This window comes from Rattus norvegicus, chromosome 10 (genome assembly GCF_036323735.1).
Source record: "Rattus norvegicus strain BN/NHsdMcwi chromosome 10, GRCr8, whole genome shotgun sequence".
NCBI classification, from domain to species: Eukaryota; Metazoa; Chordata; class Mammalia; order Rodentia; family Muridae; genus Rattus; species Rattus norvegicus.
In genome coordinates, this window is record NC_086028.1 from 25,876,372 (window position 1) to 25,896,452 (window position 20,081).

The 20,081-nt window shown below is 39.6% G+C and overlaps 1 protein-coding gene and 1 pseudogene across 1 annotated transcript in view; one reads left to right on the plus strand and one right to left on the minus strand.

Moving 5' to 3' along the window:
- LOC134480667 (glyceraldehyde-3-phosphate dehydrogenase-like) overlaps positions 1-20,081 on the minus strand; it is a 904,186-nt gene that overhangs the window by 180,872 nt on the left and 703,233 nt on the right. The window lies entirely within an intron of this gene.
- LOC134480668 (NADH dehydrogenase [ubiquinone] 1 alpha subcomplex assembly factor 4-like) lies at positions 658-7,042 on the plus strand (annotated as a pseudogene).

Below are 20,081 nucleotides of genomic sequence, written 5' to 3' on the forward strand. Positions count from 1 at the left end.
ATGTTTAAGATCATTTTTAAGGGATGTGTGTATGTGTGTGTGTGTGTGTGTGTGTGTGTGTGTGTGTGTGTGTGTGTTTTGGATGGACTTGTGGTACCTGCAGAGGCCAGAAGCAGGTGTGGGATAAGGTGGAGCTGTATGTAGTAACTGTCTTGTATGGTTTCTAGGAACCACAAGTCTTCTCAAAGATCAGCACTTGATCTTCATTACTGGGGATTCTCTCCAGCTCTGAGCCATACATTTGATAGTCAACCCTTATCTATCATTAGCTATTCCCTTGTAATAAGATGTCATTGACACTGAAGGATGGTAATTTTTGCTGAGAGCATGGTAGGGGACACTTTGTGAGGTAGAGAAGCTATTTGGCCTTTACTCAATTGATCAGCACAATGCCCTTTACTCTTACACAAACAAAAGAGTTTTTAATTTTTTCTACATTTTGTTTATTGAAAATAGATTGTTTTTTAGTATAGAATAGAGTTTATTCAGGGCATGGGGAGAAGAGTTAAGAGAATAGTAGGGGCAGAGAAAGGCAGAGAGAGAGAGAACAGAAGAGAACAGAAGAGAAGTAGAGAAATAGAGGCTGGCCTTGAGCACGTGGAGAGGGGGGGGGAATGGGGAGAGAAGGGACAAAGGGGGAAGAGGGTAAGAGAGCAAGAGAGAACAAGAGATCAAAAGAGCAAGGAGAGGCCAACCAGTTCTATTTATAGTGTCAGACATACCTCGAAAATAGATAAATTTTAATACAATATATTCTGATTATGGATTTTTCTGCCTTTTTCTTCTTTTTTCTTTTATTGGATATTTTAAATTTACATTTCAAATGTTATTCCCTTTCCCAGTTTCATGGACCTAAGCCCCGTATCCATACCCCTCCCCTTCTTCTTTAAGGAGACAGCTATATCAGGCTCCTGTCAGCATGCACTTCTTAGCTTCATCAATCTTATCTAGTTTTGGAGGATATATATATATATATATATATATATATACATATACATATACATATATATATGCTGTATACCTATGTGGGGCGGGCTCTGAATGACCATTCCTTCAGTTTCTGCTCCAAACTTTGCCTTCATATCCCAGCCTATGAATATTTTTGTTCCCCTTTTAAGAAAGAGTGAAGGATCCACTCCACACTTTGGTTGTCATTTTTGAGCTTCATGTGATCTGTGGATTGTATTGTGGGTAATTTAAACTTTTGGGCTAATATCCACTTATCAGTGAGTACATACCATGTGTGTTTTTCTGTGATAGGGTTACCTCTCTCAGGATGATATTTTGTAGTTCAATCCATTTGTCTAAGAATTTCATGAAATCATTGTTTTTAATAGCAGAGTAGTACTCTATTGTGTAGATGTACCACATTTTCTGTATCCATTCCTCTGTTGAAGGGCGTCTGGGTTCTTTGCAGCTTCTGGCTATTATAAATAACGCTGCTATGAACATAGTGGAGCATGTGTCTTTGTTGTATGTTAGAACATCTTTTGGGTATAGAGAGGTATAGCTGGATCCTCAGGTAGTGCAATGTCCAATTTTCTGGGTAACCTCCAGACTGATTTCCAGAGTGGTTGTACCAGCTTGCAATTCCACCAACAATGTAGGAGTGTTCCTCTTCACATCCTCTCCAGCATCTGTTGTCACCTGAGTGTTTGATCTTAGCCATTCCGACTGGTGTGATGTAGAATTTCAAGGTTGTTTTGATTTGTATTTCCCTGATGACTAAGGATGTTGAGCATTTCTTTAGGTGCTTCTCAGCCATTCGATATTCCTTAGCTGAGAATACTTTGTTTAGTTGTGTACCCCATTATTTAATAGGGTTATTAGGCTCTCTGGTGTCTAGCTTCATAAGGGAAATTTGTCAGAAATTCTCTTTCTTTGTTGGGTCTTTGAGGGGTTTAGGTATAAGCATAATTGTGGCTTCATAGAAGGAATTGGGTAGTGCTCTGTCTGTTTCTATTTTGTGGAATAGTTTGGACAGCATTGGCATGAGGTCTTCTATGAAGATCTAATAGAATTCTACACTAAACCCATCTGGTCATGGGCTCTTTTAGGTTGGGGGACTTTTAATAACTGCTTCAAGTTCTCTAGGAGTTATGGGGTTTTTAGATGTTTTATCTGTTCCTGATTTAACTTTGGTACCTTGTATTTATCTAGAAAATCTTCCATTTCCTCCAGATTTTTCCAGTTTTGTTGAATATAGGCTTTTGTAGTAGTATCTGATGATTTTTTAATTTCCTCAGATTCTGTTGTTATGTCTTCCTTTTCATTTCAGATTTTCTTAATTTGGATACTGTCTCTGTGACTTCTGGTTAGTCTGGCTAAAGGTTTATCTATTTTGTTGATTTGTTCAAAGAACCAGCTCCTGGTTTTGTTGATTCTTTGTAGTCTTTTTTGTTTCTACTTGGTTGATTTCAGACATGAGATTGATTATTTTCTGCATTCTACTCTTCTTGGGTGTATTTACTTCTTTTTGTTCTAGAGCTTTTAGGCGTGCTGTCAAGCTCCTAATGAAATACTCTCTCATGTTTCTTTTTGGAGGCACTCAGAGCTATGAGTTTTCCTCTTAGCAGTGCTTTCATTATGTCCTATAAGTTTGGGCATGTTGTGCCTTAATTTTCATTAAATTCTAAAGGTCTTTAATTTCTTTCTTTATTTCTTCCTTGGCCAAGTTATGATTGAGTGGAGGGTGCTGTTCAACTTCCATGTATATGTGGGCTTTCTGTCATTTTTGTTGTTATTGAAGATCAGCCTTAGTCTGTGGTGATCTGATAGGATGCATGAGATTATTTCTATCTTTTTGTATCTGTTGAGGCTGGTTTTGTGACCGAATATATAATCAGTTTTGGAGAAGGTACCATAAGTTGCTGAGAAGAAGGTATATTCTTTTGTTTCAGGATGAAATGTTCTATAAATACCTGTTAAGTCCATTTGGTTCATAACTTCTGTTAGTTTCTCTGTGTCTCTGTTTAATTTGTTTCCATGATCTGTCCATTGATGACAATCAGGTGTTGAAATCTCCTATTCTTATTGTATGAGATACAAATGTGTGCTTTGAGCTTTAGTAAGGTTTCTTTTATGAATGTAGGTGCCCTTGCATTTGGAGCAAAGATATTTAGTATTGAGAATTCATCTTGGTGGATTTTTCCTTTGATGAATATGAAGTCCTTCCTTACCTTTTTTGATAAGTTTTGGTTGAAAGTCAATTTTATTTGATATTAGAATGGCTACTCCAGCTGGTTTCTTGGGACCATTTGATAGGAAAGTTGTTTTCTGTCTTGTCTGTCGTTGTCACTGAAATATTTCCTGTATACAACAGAATGCTGTGTCTTCTTTACTTATCCAGTCTATTAGGTTATGTCTTTTTACTGGGGAATTGAGTCCACTGATGTTAAAAGATATTAAGGAATAGTTATTATTGTTTCTTATCATTTTTGTTGTTAGAGGTGCAAATATGTTTGTGTGTCTCTCTTCTTGTGGGTTTTTGGCAAGAAGATTATTTTTTTGCTTTTTCAAGGGTGTAGTTTCCCTCCTTGTGTTGGACTTTTCCATCTATTATCCTTTGTAAGGCTGTATTTATGGAAAGATATTGTTTAAATTTGGTTTTGTCATGGGATATCTTGGTTTCTCCATCTATGCTATTTGAGAGTTTTGCTGGATATAGTAGCCTGGGTTGGCATTTGTGTTCTCTTGGGGTTTGTATGACACCTGCTCAGGATCTTCTGGCTTTTGCAGTCTCTGGTGAGAAGTCTGGTGTAATTCTGATAGGTCTGCCTTTATATGTTACTTGACCTTTTCCATTTCCTGCTTTTAATATTTTTTCTTTTTTTTTTGTGCATTTGGTGTTTTGACTATTATGAGATGAGAGGAATTTCTTTTCTGGTCCAATCTATTTGGACTTCTGTAGGCATCTTTTATATTCTTGGGCATCTCTTTCTTTAGGTTAGGGAAGTTTTCTTCTATAATTTTGTTGAAGATATTTACTGGCCCTTTAAGTGGGGAATCTTTGCTGTCTTGTATACCTGTTATTCTTAGCTTTGATCTTCTCATTGTATACTGGATTTCCTGGATGTTTAAGGCTAGTCTTCAATAACAACAAAAGTGACAGAAAGCCCACATACATATGGAAGCTGAACAACACTCTACTCAATATAAACTTGGTCAAGGAAGAAATAAAGAAAGAAAGTAAAGATTTTTTTAGAATGTAATGAAAATTAAGGCACAACATACTGAAACTTTTGAGACACAATGAAAGCAGTGCTAAAAGGAAAACTCAAAGCTCTGAATGCCCCCCCAAAAACCAAACCAAAAACCAAAACCAAAACCAAAACCAAAACAAAGCAGAAAATGGAGAGAGCATAGACTAGTAGCTTGACAGCACACCTCAAAGCTAAAGAGTAGGTCACCTGCACAGATATATCCCCACGTGTATAGTGAACTAAGGGCATCATGATGTAGAGATGGGGACTCGCATGGCCTGCGCCTTCAGGAACTTTAATGTGGAGAAGTGAGCAGAGTAGGAGATCAACAAGAGGAAGTCCTTCATGGCACCCAAACACCCTTCCACCCTTCTACCAGCAGTCTCTTGCAGAGGTACCTGAGTCAGTATCCAGAAATCTGAGGAAGAAGTTTCTAGGAAAGGTAAGAAGCTGCTGTCATGGCTAAGAGATGTATATGTTGATTCTGAAGATCCGGTGCTTTTCTTGCCAGTAAAAGTTGTTGAACTACAGCAAGAACCAAAGGAATTCAGACTGCCAATAGGAGATCACTTTGACAAGAATACTATGGACATTCCCAAAGGCAAGATTATTGTTGAAGGAGCATTGACCCTTCTCAATAACCATAAACTATCTCCAGAAACATGGACTGCTGAGAAAATCACCCAAGAATACCATTTAGAACTGAAGGATGTAAATTCTCTATTCAAATATTTTGTTACTTTTGAAGTCAAAATCTTTCCTCCTGAAGACAGAAGAGCAATACAATCAAAATGAAGAAAATCACCAAACAATTTCCTTTGTGCACTCTCAAGCTCTGTGTCCTTGTTTTCATGTTTAAATAATACAAGTTACTGTGAGTTGAGGGCTATAACTTTGATAGCTCTTTGACCTCTTCAGGATTATTCATATAACTTTTAAATTTATGTATGTGTAGTTCCTGTGTATGTCATCTGGCCTACATGATTCAATACTAAGTTTCATTTTCCAGGTTAGGATGGTTTGTTCTTTGTAGGAGGCACTGAAAGCAAGAGCCCTCCTGACTCCTGTAAGACTGGCATTGTGTTAGGGACTGATAATCAGCAGTGAGAGACAGTGCACATATTCCCCATGTGAAGAAAGAGAGGAAACTGAGTGCAAAGGAAGAAAAATATATATTAGTACTCAACAAAATAAAAATCCTTGAGGGTTTTGTAATGTTTTAAATTGGTTTTAAATATGAAATAAATTTTTAGAAGAATTATTGGTATCTGTGACATACTAGCTGTCTCTCTTTTGACAAATAAAAATAGTTAACTTGAAAAGTTTTCGGAGAAGCAATACTTAAGACGATTTGAACAAATAACTTCCTTTAATTTACAAATGAGAGAAATATGAATGAACAGCTAAAAATAAGAGGATCCAATTAGATAACCAAATGTTTATTCCACTTCACTCCAGCCAGAATGGCTAAGATAAAAACCTCAGGTTCACACCAGTGAGAATGGTTAAAATAAAAAACTCAGGTGGCAGTAAATGCTGGCCATGATGTGGAGAAAGAGGAACACTCCTCCATTGTTGGTGGGATTGCAGACTGGTACAACCATTCTGGAAATCAGTCTGGAGGTTCCTCAGAAAATTGCACATTGAACTACCTGAGGACTCAGCTATACCTCTCTTGGGCATATACCCAAAAGATGCTCCACTATGTTCATAGCAGCCTTATTTATAATAGCCAGAAGCTGGAAAGAACCCAGATGCCCTTCAACAGAGGAATGGATACAGAAAATGTGGTACATCTACACAATGGAATATTACTCAGCTATCAAAAACAATGACTTTATGAAGTTCATAGGCAAATGGAGGGAACTGGAAAATATCATCCTGAGTGATGAGTGAGGTAACCCAATCACAGAAAAACACACATGGTATGACTCATTGATAATAAGTGGCTATTAGCCCAAATGCTTGAATTACCCTAGATGCATAGTGTTGCGCGCCCAACGTCTCGCCAGCAAGAACGACGCTCGGCAACAGGATTCTTCTGCGAACAAGCCTTTACTGTACAGCTCTCTTGAACAGGGACAGGGGGACCTCGAGCAGCAAAAGCGCTCGCCTTATATACACAACAGTATGCTAATAATCCTTCAGGGATTGGCGGGGCACGGGTCACCCCACTATCACCCCACTGTCATCCCACTATCACCCCATTACTTGTCCTCCAGGGATTGGCAGAGAATGAATCACCTCACTAGCATGGTACCGCCCCTCATTAGCATATTACTGGCCAACTGACGCCAGGTGCAAAACCTGCGCATGCGCAGTACCATTGTCCACCACTGGAGGGCGCCCTACAGCATAGAACACATGAAACTCAAGAAGGATGAGCAAAATGTGAATGTTTCACTCCTTTAAAAGAGGAACAAGAATACCCTTGGGAGGGGATAGGGAGGCAAAGTTTAGAACAGAGGCAGAAGGAACATCCATTCAGAGCATGCCCCACATGTGGCCCATACATATACAGTCACCAAACTATATAAGATGGATGAAGCAAAGAAGTGCAGGCTGACAGGAACCAGATGTAGATCTCTCCTGAGAGACACACCCAGAATACAGCAAATACATAGGTGAATGCCAGCATTAAACCACTGAACTGAGATTGGGACCCCCGTTGAAGAAATCTTAGAAAGGACTGAAAGAGCTTGAAGGGGCTCGAGACCCCATATGAACAACAATGCCAACCAACCAGAGCTTCCAGGGACTAAGCCACTACCCAAAGACTATACATGGACTGACCCTGGACTCTGACCTCATAGGTAGGAATGAATATCCTAGTAAGAGCACCAGTGGAAGGGGAAGCCCTTGGTCCTGCCAAGACTGAACCCCCCAGTGAACCTGATTGTTGGGGGGAGAGTGGTAATGGGGGGAGAATGGGGAGGGGAACACCCATATAGAAGGGAAGGGGGAGGGTTTAGGGGGATGTTGGCCCAGAAACTGGGAAAGGGAATAACAATCGAAATGTAAATAAGAAATACCCAAGTTAATGAAGAACCCTCAGGTTACATTACTTCCTAAATGTGTCAGCATAGACGAACAAAACATTCATTAGTATAATTACAGGAGATTTAGTAGGATGCAAAAGAAGTTATACTAGTATTTGTAAATAGATTTCAAAGTATATTTCAGAATTAAAGAAAGTCTTCTAATAATTTTTTCTGAACCTTCAGCTATCATTTGCTGGTCTCCTGAACATAAAGTTCAAATTCATTGCCACAAAGGCTGTAGCTTTTTCTTTCAGTGCTTTTGATGTTGAACATATACCAACATGTGGGTGTGTGCATTTCTGTATATGTATAAGTGTTCTGATATATGAAAAAATGAAAAATGTAAAAAAATGAAGAAATTTTAGTATCCTTGTTTTAGTTATTCTGTTTTTCAATTTTCCATACATCAGAAGAAATTGAACATGCTTCCTAAATGATTTTCATAGCAGACTTGCTATGACCTGCAACAGCTGTTTTCCTTTTCTCACAGAAAAGAAATGAATTATAAATTATGCATTGCCAAAAATCAAAAAACAACAACAACAAAAAAACAAAAAACCTCAGGTGACAACAGATGCTGGCAAGGATGTGGAGAATGAGGAACATCCCTTCACTGTTGGTGGGATTGCAGACTGGTACAACCACTCTGAAAATCAGTCTGGAAGGTCCTCAGACAATTGGACATATTAATACCTGAGTACCCAGCTATACCTCTCCTGGGCATATACCACGAAGACACTCCAACATATAACAAGGACACATGCTCTACTATGTTCATAGCAGTCTTATTTATAATAGCCAGAAGCTGGAAAGAACCCAGATGTCCTTCAACAGAGGAATGGATACAGAATATTTGGTACATCTACACAATGGATTACTACTCACCTATTAATAACAATGACTTCCTGAAATTCATAAGCAAATGGATGTAACTAGTAAATATTATCCTGAGTGAGGTAACACACTCACAAATTAACACACATGGTATGCACTCACTGTTAAGTGGATATTAGCCCCAAAGCTGGGATTGCCCAATGATACAATCCACAGATCACATGAAGCTCAAGATGGATGACCAAAGTGTGGATGCTTCAGTTCTTCTTAGAAGGGGGAACAAAAATAATTTTATGAGGAAATACGGAGATAAAGTTTGGAGCAGAGACTGAAGTAAAGGCCATCCAGAAACTGTCCCACTCGGGGATCCATGCCACATATATATATATATATATATATATATATATATATATATATATATATATATATATCCAGCAGACCCATACCATATTGCTGATGCCAATTAGTACATGCTGACAGAACCTTGTTATATCTGTCTCCTGAGATGGTCTGCCAGTGCATGACAAATACAGAGGTGGATGCTCACATCCAACTATTGATCCAAGAACAGGGTTCTCATTGGAGGAGTTAGAGATAGTACTGAAGGAGTCCATAGGGTTTGTCACCCCATAAGAACAACAACACCAACCAACCAGATCTCCTAGGGACTAAACTACCATCCAAAATGTACAGATGGACAGACCCATGGCTTCAGCTGCATATGTAGCAGAGGATGGCCTTGTTGGACACCAATGGGAGCAGAAGCCCTTGGTCCTGCCAAGGCTTGACCCCCCAGTGTAAGGGAATATCAGTGCAGGGAGCTGGAATGGGTGGCTGGATGGCTGGGGGAACACACTCATAGAAGAAGGGGGATGGGGGTAGGATAGGGGGATTATTGTATCAAAACTGGAAAAGGGATACCATATGAAATATAAATAAAAATATCCAATAAAAAACCTCAGTAAAGCACAAAGATTTAACAGAGTTGCACTGAAAAAGTTCTGTAAGCAATTGTAGCACGGCTGGTGAGTATTCTGAGAAGGAAAAATACATTATTTCATAAAGGGTAGATTTTTTCCCCTCCAATCTCTTCAACATAGCATTAGGTTGGTCAGCTTTCCTGGAGGTGGTCTTTTGGCCTAGTGACTGACAGGTTTAGCTGGATTGACTCTTGAGGGAGAGGAGACAATGCTATGCAATGTCTAATCTTTGGAGCTGATCAGAATTCCATGTCTCCACCCAGGATGAGAAGTAGATTCCATTAGAGAGGAGACTATCCCTAATGGCCTGGAATGCTCCTGTAACATTTCCCACCCAAGAGGTAGGACCCTAAGATCATTTTGGAGACGGGCTAGATTGGAGCATTTGTGTGACCAATTTTTACCCTGAAAATTCTGAGATCCAGTTCTAAGGATGTACGCTAGACAGAAGATTCAGAGAGGAGGCAACATGTAGCTCTAAGCAAAGGTGCTCATTTCTGAAGAAGAGGTAACAAGGATCTAGGAACAGAACTCTTCTGGCATTCCTGGTCTCCATCAAGGATATTCATGAAACTGTGGTTTTCAGGATCCCTGCTTTAACCTGCCTAATGAGATTGTATCTTCTGTCAACATGATTTGTTTATGAAGTTAGCAATACCTCCAGTTATTTTCTACTGGATTTTGCTTTAGGAAAGTAACTTTTACAGTCCGACTTCACCCTATAGTACTATCTCATATTTTGGAGTACTTTATTCCCAGTACTTAGAAATGGAGATAAAGTTATTTCCCGAGGCTTTACGATATATTAGGCCGAGAAAACCTCATAGCCAGAAAAGAAGTCAAATGTTGATTTTTCAGAGGCATATGAAATAAAAATGTAATTGGTTATGTCTATGGGTGGAAGAGCTGTCTGATGGAAATTGAAGTGGTACTCACGTGATGTCACCTGGATTCAGCACATGTGCTATGACTGTGGTTTGAAAATTTATCGCCGTTTTCCCATGAAGTTCAGCTGCTCTGGCTAGTTTATATTCTTTATGCATTTCTTGTTCCAGTCTTTCATCAGATTCTACTCTTAAAATTCACCACAATGCCTGTGCAAACTGGAAGGACAAGTTCTGAACCATTACAGCCTTTCTTCTAAATTTAGAGAGTCCGTCCACATTTGCTCTTACTTTACTCTGATACATACATTATGTTTTATCATCTCACACACACTCTTCTTTCAAAGGCATTCCCTAGTTTACAATTTCATGTTTAGAAAGTGATCTAATTTTGAGGTAACCAAATTCTGGTATTTTTTAAGCTTCAGAAAAAAATAGGAATAATAATAATATTGAAAGAAACTCAGTTATTTTTCTAATTCTTTCTAAAATTCCCAGATGTATAATAATTGCATGTTGTGAACTCACTAAAATCATCTATGCTTTAAAATTAATTTGTTTGGAAGTAACATTAAATAGGCAGTATTAAACAAGTCTTTGTATGTTATTCTAAGATTCATGAAATATCCTGTGAAAGGTAAAACACCTTAAGATTAATTTGTATACAAAAAGTCTTTTTTCTATGTAAATATTTATTTCCCTAATGATTTGTGGATTTGAAAAACTATTGTTATTAGATAACATGTATTGATTTGGAGATATCTAAGCTTTTAGGACAAGCATACATAATCTTAGGACTTTTTTTGTGCTATATTTAGTCTGGTTAAATGAACGTGTGTCCTTCAATTGTTACTGTTAAAGAAAAGTAGAAAGAGCTCGGTTTGTAAACTGCTGGCCCTGCAAGCATGTTAGAGCCTCTAAACCACATTAAAAAAGCTGAGTGCATATTTGCCACCCCAGTGATGGGAAGTAGAGACTCTTGGATTTACTGGCTAGTAGTTATCAGCTTATTTAATTAGTTCCAGCCTAGTGAGAAACCATGTCTCAAAAAATCAAACCAAGGCACCATCACAACAACAATAAAAAACAACAAAACAAAACTAAAACAAAACCAAAAAAATCAAACCAAATCAAACAAAGAAAACTGAAGAGGATGTCATCTGAGGAATGATACCCTACATTGACCTCTGGCCTTCATACACATGTGCAGAAGCATGCACATGTATCTATATACAAATCCACCCCTGCATTCACACATTTACACAACACTTATTCACATACATACACAGGAAAGTGCCAACAATAAAAGAGTTGTTCTTATCATGAAGAATAAACATATACTAATCCTTTGGCCAATGCCAAAATTATACTCATAATTGTTCTGCATAATTAATGGTTCATTAGTATAAGAAAGAATGTATGTTTTAAAGGAACTCTATTATTCTCCCAAGGTCAAAAGAATGCAAAAGATCTCTAAATCTTGCTTGAGAGATACTTTTCCCAGCTAGGAACTTTTGGAAAAGATCAATAAAGCATGTTGCCTCAAAATTTAAGCTAAAGGATAGGCTACGGAGAGACATTCATGCTAGCAATAGAAGAGGATATAAAGAGGAGGAAGGAGCAGTTAGTGACCACGGCATAGATGACCTAATGTTTCCTGCTAATTTCAGTATGATCTTCATCCTTAGTTAAGGACTTAAATCCCTATATTAGATTTGTTTTTGTCCAGTGTCAGGTTTCTGCTCTTTCCCATCATACTAGTGTGCAACTTACAGGTGGAAAGCAACATTCTAAGATTTATAATTCCCTTCCCAGTGCTCTATTGCTTTTACATGTGAGTGTGGTCTGAGTCAGTTACCATAGGAACTCCTCTGCTCAGGTAGTGAACTACCCACAATTTTTCTGGTCCATCTGGACACCAAATCATGAGAGTTTTCCCATCATCCTTTTTTGGAGAATTTCTTGAAGGGATCATTTTGTTCTTTTCTTAGTTTTGAATAAGAGAAACAATAGCTCAAGGATCTTCAACTCTTGGACCTTTTTTTCAAAGCTCTTAGGACTTTGAAAAACAGCCAACTTTAGACTACCTCAGAAGACAGAGCAGGGAGAGGAAAAGGAACAAGCTACCTGATACTGGGACTGAGTTACTGAACCAAATGAACCCTGGAGGAGACCTTTCCTCTAGACTTGTTAATTGAGTCAATCGCCAATCTGTGTCTCTTTTAAAAAAGATTCCATTTGAATGAGGTTTTCTATTAATTTCTGTAAATATAAACTGTTCCCAGTATTTACCTGTGCAACATTCAGAAGACCTCTATTATATGGATAGTTCAGTCTTTACATTTTAGAATTTGTGTGGGGGAACCAAGATCTAGAAGAATACACAATTTGAGTCATATTAATAATAATATGATAAAGCCATAGGCACATGCACTTACATACATACATATACATACATATACACATATACAAACACACATACATGCATACATATATACATACACACAAATCTGTTTTTCATAACTTTATTTTTATTTTTAATGTGAAAATTTTTTTTTTTTATTAACTTGAGTATTTCTTATATACATTTCGAGTGTTATTCCCTTTCCCGGTTTCCGGGCAAACATCCCCCTCCCCCCTCCCCTTCCTTATGGGTGTTCCCCTCCCAACCCTCCCCCCATTGCCGCCCTCCCCCCATAGACTAGTTCACTGGGGGTTCAGTCTTAGCAGGACCCAGGGCTTCCCCTTCCACTGGTGCTCTTACTAGGATATTCATTGCTACCTATGGGGTCAGAGTCCAGGGTCAGTCCATGTATAGTCTTTAGGTAGTGGCTTAGTCCCTGGAAGCTCTGGTTGCTTGGCATTGTTGTACTTTTGGGGTCTCGAGCCCCTTCAAGCTCTTCCAGTTCTTTCTAAGATTCCTTCAATAGGGGACCTATTCTCAGTTCAGTGGTTTGCTGCTGGCATTCGCCTCTATATTTGCTGTATTCTGGCTGTGTCTCTCAGGAGCGATCTACATCCGGCTCCTGTCGGTCTGCACTTCTTTGCTTCATCCATCTTGTCTAATTGGGTGGCTGTATATGTATGGGCCACATGTGGGGCAGGCTCTGAATGGGTGTTCCTTCAGTCTCTGTTTTAATCTTTGCCTCTCCCTTCCCTGCCAAGGGTATTCTTTTTCCTCATTTAAAGAAGGAGTGAAATATTCACATTTTGATCATCCGTCTTGAGTTTCGTTTGTTCTAGGGATCTAGGGTAATTCAAGCATTTGGGCTAATAGCCACTTATCAATGAGTGCATACCATGTATGTCTTTCTGTGATTGGGTTAGCTCACTCAGGATGATATTTTCCAGTTCCAACCATTTGCCTACGAATTTCATAAACTCGTTGTTTTTGATAGCTGAGTAATATTCCATTGTGTAGATGTACCACATTTTCTGTATCCATTCCTCTGTTGAAGGGCATCTGGGTTCTTTCCATTTTCTGGCTATTATAAATAAGGCTGCGATGAACATAGTGGAGCACGTGTCTCTTTTATATGTTGAGGCACCTTTTGGGTATATGCCCAAGAGAGGTATAGCTGGATCCTCAGGCAGTTCAATGTCCAATTTTCTGAGGAACCTCCAGACTGATTTCCAGAATGGTTTTACCAGTCTGCAATCCCACCAACAATGGAGGAGTGTTCCTCTTTCTCCACATCCTCGCCAGCATCTGCTGTCACCTGAGTTTTGGATCTTAGCCATTCTCACTGGTGTGAGGTGAAATCTCAGGGTTGTTTTGATTTGCATTTCCCTTATGACTAAAGATGTTGAACATTTCTTTAGGTGTTTCTCCGCCATTCAGCATTCCTCAGGTGTGAATTCTTTGTTTAGCTCTGAACCCCATTTTTTAATAGGGTTATTTGTTTCCCTGCGGTCTAACTTCTTGAGTTCTTTGTATATTTTGGAAATAAGGCCTCTATCTGTTGTAGGATTGGTAAAGATCTTTTCCCAATCTGTTGGTTGCCGTTTTGTCCTAACCACAGTGTCCTTTGCCTTACAGAAGCTTTGCAGTTTTATGAGATCCCATTTGTCGATTCTTGATCTTAGAGCATAAGCCATTGGTGTTTTGTTCAGGAAATTTTTTCCAGTGCCCATGTGTTCCAGATGCTTCCCTAGTTTTTCTTCTATTAGTTTGAGTGTTTCTGGTTTGATGTGGAGGTCCTTGATCCACTTGGACTTAAGCTTTGCACAGGGTGATAAGGATGGATCGATCTGCATTCTTCTACATGTTGCCCTCCAGTTGAACCAGCACCATTTGCTGAAAATGCTATCTTTTTTCCATTGGATGGTTTTGGCTCCTTTGTCAAAAATCAAGTGACCATAGGTGTGTGGGTTCATTTCTGGGTCTTCAATTCTATTCCATTGGTCTATCTGTCTGTCTCTGTACCAATACCATGCAGTTTTTATCACTATTGCTCTGTAATACTGCTTGAGTTGAGGGATAGTGATTCCCCCTGAAGTCCTTTTATTGTTGAGGATAGCTTTAGCTATCCTGGGTTTTTTGTTATTCCAGATGAATTTGCAAATTGTTCTGTCTAACTCTTTGAAGAATTGGATTGGTATTTTGATGGGGATTGCATTGAATCTGTAGATTGCTTTTGGTAAAATGGCCATTTTTACCATATTAATCCTGCCAATCCATGAGCATGGGAGATCTTTCCATCTTCTGAGGTCTTCTTCAATTTCTTTCCTCAGTGTCTTGAAGTTCTTATTGTACAGATCTTTTACTTGCTTGGTTAAAGTCACACCGAGGTACTTTATATTATTTGGGTCTATTATGAAGGGTGTCGTTTCCCTAATTTCTTTCTCGGCTTGTTTCTCTTTTGTATAGAGGAAGGCAACTGATTTATTTGAGTTAATTTTATACCCAGTCACTTTGCTGAAGTTGTTTATCAGCTTTAGTAGTTCTCTGGTGGAACTTTTGGGATCACTTAAATATACTATCATGTCATCTGCAAATAGTGATATTTTGACCTCTTCTTTTCCGATCTGTATCCCTTTGATCTCCTTTTGTTGTCTGATTGCTCTGGCTAGAACTTCAAGAACTATATTGAATAAGTAGGGAGAGAGTGGGCAGCCTTGTCTAGTCCCTGATTTTAGTGGGATTGCTTCAAGTTTCTCTCCATTTAGTTTAATGTTAGCAACTGGTTTGCTGTATATGGCTTTTACTATGTTTAGGTATGGGCCTTGAATTCCTATTCTTTCCAGGACTTTTATCATGAAGGGGTGTTGAATTTTGTCAAATGCTTTCTCAGCATCTAATGAAATGATCATGTGGTTCTGTTCTTTCAGTTTGTTTATATAATGGATCACGTTGATGGTTTTCCGTATATTAAACCATCCCTGCATGCCTGGGATGAAGCCTACTTGATCATGGTGGATGATTGTTTTGATGTGCTCTTGAATTCGGTTTGCCAGAATTTTATTGAGTATTTTTGCGTCGATATTCATAAGGGAAATTGGTCTGAAGTTCTCTTTCTTTGTTGTGTCTTTGTGTGGTTTAGGTATAAGAGTAATTGTGGCTTCGTAGAAGGAATTCGGTAGGGCTCCATCTGTTTCAATTTTGTGGAATAGTTTGGATAATATTGGTATGAGGTCTTCTATGAAGGTTTGATAGAATTCTGCACTAAACCCGTCTGGACCTGGGCTCTTTTTGGTTGGGAGACCTTTAATTACTGCTTCTATTTCCTTAGGAGTTATGGGGTTGTTTAACTGGTTTATCTGTTCCTGATTTAACTTCGATACCTGGTATCTGTCTAGGAAATTGTCCATTTCCTGAAGATTTTCAAATTTTGTTGAATATAGGTTTTTATAGTAAGATCTGATGATTTTTTGAATTTCCTCCGAATCTGTAGTTATGTCTCCCTTTTCATTTCTGATTTTGTTAATTTGGACACACTCTCTGTGTCCTCTCGTTAGTCTGGCTAAGGGTTTATCTATCTTGTTGATTTTCTCAAAGAACCAACTTTTGGTTCTGTTGATTCTTTCTATGGTCCTTTTTGTTTCTACTTGGTTGATTTCAGCTCTGAGTTTGATTATTTCCTGCCTTCTACTCCTCCTGGGTGTATTTGCTTCTTTTTGTTCTAGAGCTTTTAGGTGTGCTGTCAAGCTGCTGACATATGCTCTTTCCTGTTTCTTTCTGCAGGCACTCAGCGCTATGAGTTTTCCTCTTAGCACAGCTTTCATTGTGTCCCATAATTTTGAGTATGTTGTATCTTCATTTTCATTAAATTCTAAAAAGTTTTTAATTTCTTTCTTTATTTCTTCCTTGACCAGGTTATCATTGAGTATAGCATTGTTCAATTTCCACGTATATGTGGGCATTCTTCCCTTATTGTTATTGAAGACCAGTTTTAGGCCGTGGTGGTCCGATAGCACGCATGGGATTATTTCTATCTTTCTGTACCTGTTGAGGCCCGTTTTTTGACCAATTATATGGTCAATTTGGAGAAAGTACCATGAGGAGCTGAGAAGAAGGTATATCCTTTTGCTTTAGGATAGAATGTTCTATAAATATCTGTTAAGTCCATTTGGCTCATGACTTCTCTTAGTCTGTCGACATCACTGTTTAATTTCTGTTTCCATGATCTGTCCATTGATGAGAGTGGGGTGTTGAAATCTCCCACTATTATTGTGTGAGGTGCAATGTGTGTTTTGAGCTTTAGTAAGGTTTCTTTTATGTATGTAGGTGCCCTTGTATTTGGGGCATAGATATTTAGGATTGAGAGTTCATCTTGGTTGATTTTTCCTTTGATGAATATGAAGTGTCCTTCCTTATCTTTTTTGATGACTTTTAGTTGGAAATTGATTTTATTTGATATTAGAATGGCTACTCCAGCTTGCTTCTCCTGACCATTTGCTTGGAAAGTTGTTTTCCAGCCTTTCACTCTGAGGTAGTGTCTGTCTTTGTCTCTGAGGTGTGTTTCCTGTAGGCAGCAGAATGCAGGGTCCTCGTTGCGTATCCAGTTTGTTAATCTATGTCTTTTTATTGGGGAGTTGAGGCCATTGATATTGAGAGATATTAAGGAATAGTGATTATTGCTTCCCGTTATATTCATATTTGGATGTGAGGTTATGTTTGTGTGCTTTCATTCTCTTTGTTTTGTTGCCAAGACGATTAGTTTCTTGCTTCTTCTAGGGTATAGCTTGCCTCCTTATGTTGGGCTTTACCATTTATTATCCTTTGTAGTGCTGGATTTGTAGAAAGATATTGTGTAAATTTGGTTTTGTCATGGAATATCTTGGTTTCTCCATCAATGTTAATTGAGAGTTTTGCTGGATACAGTAACCTGGGCTGGCATTTGTGTTCTCTTAGGGTCTGTATGACATCAGTCCAGGATCTTCTGGCCTTCATAGTTTCTGGCGAGAAGTCTGGTGTGATTCTGATAGGTCTCCCTTTATATGTTACTTGACCTTTTTCCCTTACTGCTTTTAATATTCTTTCTTTATTTTGTGCGTTTGGTGTTTTGACAATTATGTGACGGGAGGTGTTTCTTTTCTGGTCCAATCTATTTGGAGTTCTGTAGGCTTCTTGTATGTCTATGGGTATCTCTTTTTTTAGGTTAGGGAAGTTTTCTTCTATGATTTTGTTGAAGATATTTACTGGTCCTTTGAGCTGGGAGTCTTCACTCTCTTCTATACCTATTATCCTTAGGTTTGATCTTCTCATTGAGTCCTGGATTTCCTGTATGTTTTGGACCAGTAGCTTTTTCCGCTTTACATTATCCTTGACAGTTGAGTCAATGATTTCTATGGAATCTTCTGCTCCTGAGATTCTCTCTTCCATCTCTTGTATTCTGTTGGTGAAGCTTGTATCTACAGCTCCTTGTCTCTTCTTTTGGTTTTCTATATCCAGGGTTGTTTCCATGTGTTCTTTCTTGATTGCTTCTATTTCCATTTTTAATTCCTTCAACTGTTTGATTGTGTTTTCCTGGAATTCTTTCAGGGATTTTTGCGATTCCTCTCTGTAGGCTTTTACTTGTTTATTAATGTTTTCCTGTGCTTCCCTAAGTGTGTTCAGGTCTTTCTTGAAGTCCTCCAGCATCATGATCAAATATGATTTTGAAACTAGATCTTGCTTTTCTGGTGTGTTTGGATATTCCATGTTTGTTTTGGTGGGAGAATTGGGCTCCGATGATGGCATGTAGTCTTGGTTTCTGTTGCTTGGGTTCCTGCGCTTGCCTCTCGCCATCAGATTATCTCTAGTGTTACTTTGTTCTGCTATTTCTGACAGTGGCTAGACTGTCCTATAAGCCTGTGTGTCAGGAGTGCTGTAGACCTGTTTTCCTCTCTTTCAGTCAGTTATGGGGACAGAGTGTTCTGCTTTCGGGCGTGTAGTTTTTCCTCTCTACAGGTCTTCAGCTGTTCCTGTGGGCCTGTGTCTTGAGTTCACCAGGCAGCTTTCTTGCAGCAGAAAATTTGGTCTTACCTGTGGTCCCGAGGCTCAGGTTTGCTCGTGGGGTGCTGTCCAGGGGCTCTCTGCAGCGGCAGCAACCAGGAAGACCTGTGCTGCCCCTTCCGGGAGCTTCAGTGCACCAGGGTTCCAGATGGTCTTTGGCTTTTTCCTCTGGCGTCCGAGATGTGTGTGCAGGGAGCAGTCTCTTCTGGTTTCCCAGGCTTGTCTGCCTCTCTGAAGGTTTAGCTCTCCCTCCCACGGGATTTGGGTGCAGAGAACTGTTTATCCGGTCTGTTTCCTTCAGGGTCCGGCGGTGTCTCTGGCAGGGGTCCTGCTGCTCCTGGGCCCTCCCCCACGGGAGCCCAGAGGCCTTATACAGTTTCCTCTTGGGCCAGGGATGTGGGCAGGGGTGGGCAGTGTTGGTGGTCTCTTCCGCTCTGCAGCCTCAGGAGTGCCCACCTGACCAGGCGGTTGGGTCTCTCTCTCACCGGGTCTGGGAGCAGAGAGCTGCTGCGGGCCGGGATCCGCGGGTGTGGGACTTCCCGTGAAAATATTTTTTAATTTATTTTACATTATGTGTCTGAGTATTTGGCCTACATGTATGTCTTTGTACTGCTTGCATGCTTGGTGCCCACACACAGATCCTAAAACTGGAGTTACCATATGGGCCTTGGGATTCAAATCTGAATCTTTGGATGAGCACCCAATGCTTCTAACAGCTGATCCATCTTTTCAAGTTCAAGGGATTGTGGGCCCCAAAGCAGATAGAAACTCCACAGGAAGGCCAACAGAGTCAAGTAACTTGGACCCTTGGGGAACTCAGAGTCTAAACCGTCAACCAGGGGACATACATGAGCTGGGCCTAGGCCTCCCTTCACATATGTAGCAGATGTGCAGCTTTGTCTTCATGCGGGTCCTGAACAACTGGAACAGGGGCTGTCTCAAAGGATGTTGCCTAAACTGGGGTGTGTTTTTCCAGCTAGACTGCCTTGTCTGGCCTCAGTAGGAGAGGAAGTGCCTAGCCTTGCAGTGCCAGGGTGGGGAGGCTACCCAGGGGAACCCCCACATGCTCAGAGAAGAGGAGGGGGCAATGGGGACAGAATTGTAGGAAGAGATGACTGGGAGGGGGCAATGAGCGAGATATAAGGTGGATAAGTAAAAATATTAAATTAAATTAAAAAATTCTTAAAAATAAAGAAAGGGACTGCATCTTCCTGGATTATGACAAGCATTGGTGTCTGGAGGAGTGATGGCTAAGGATGACTGTACTGGAAGGAATGCAGGTATGATAGTATTAGTGGTCTGGGACCTTATACATTCTGGTCAGTATATTTCAACCAAGAAGGCTGGTGACTGTAGAGTAGAAAGAGAGCAGCTTCTCATGCTGTGCTTACATATGTGGGCTTCTTCACAATGTTGCCTCTAGTGCATGGAATCCTGCTGGCAGGAGCTGAGGTGGTTATGGCAACCTGAGAACCTCAACTGATATTAATATTCACAAACATATGGCACCTGCAATTCTTTAAAAAAAAAACAACAGAACATCAGCAGTGGCACCAGCAACAGGAGCATCCAGAATAATTTGTAACTCGTCTCTGGAGAAGCACAGTGTTGCATATATTATTTTTTTTAAATAATCAGTCACCAATTAAACTAATTGCTGCAATCCTTAAACCTGTCTTTCCCTCCAGTTTGTCATTATTTGC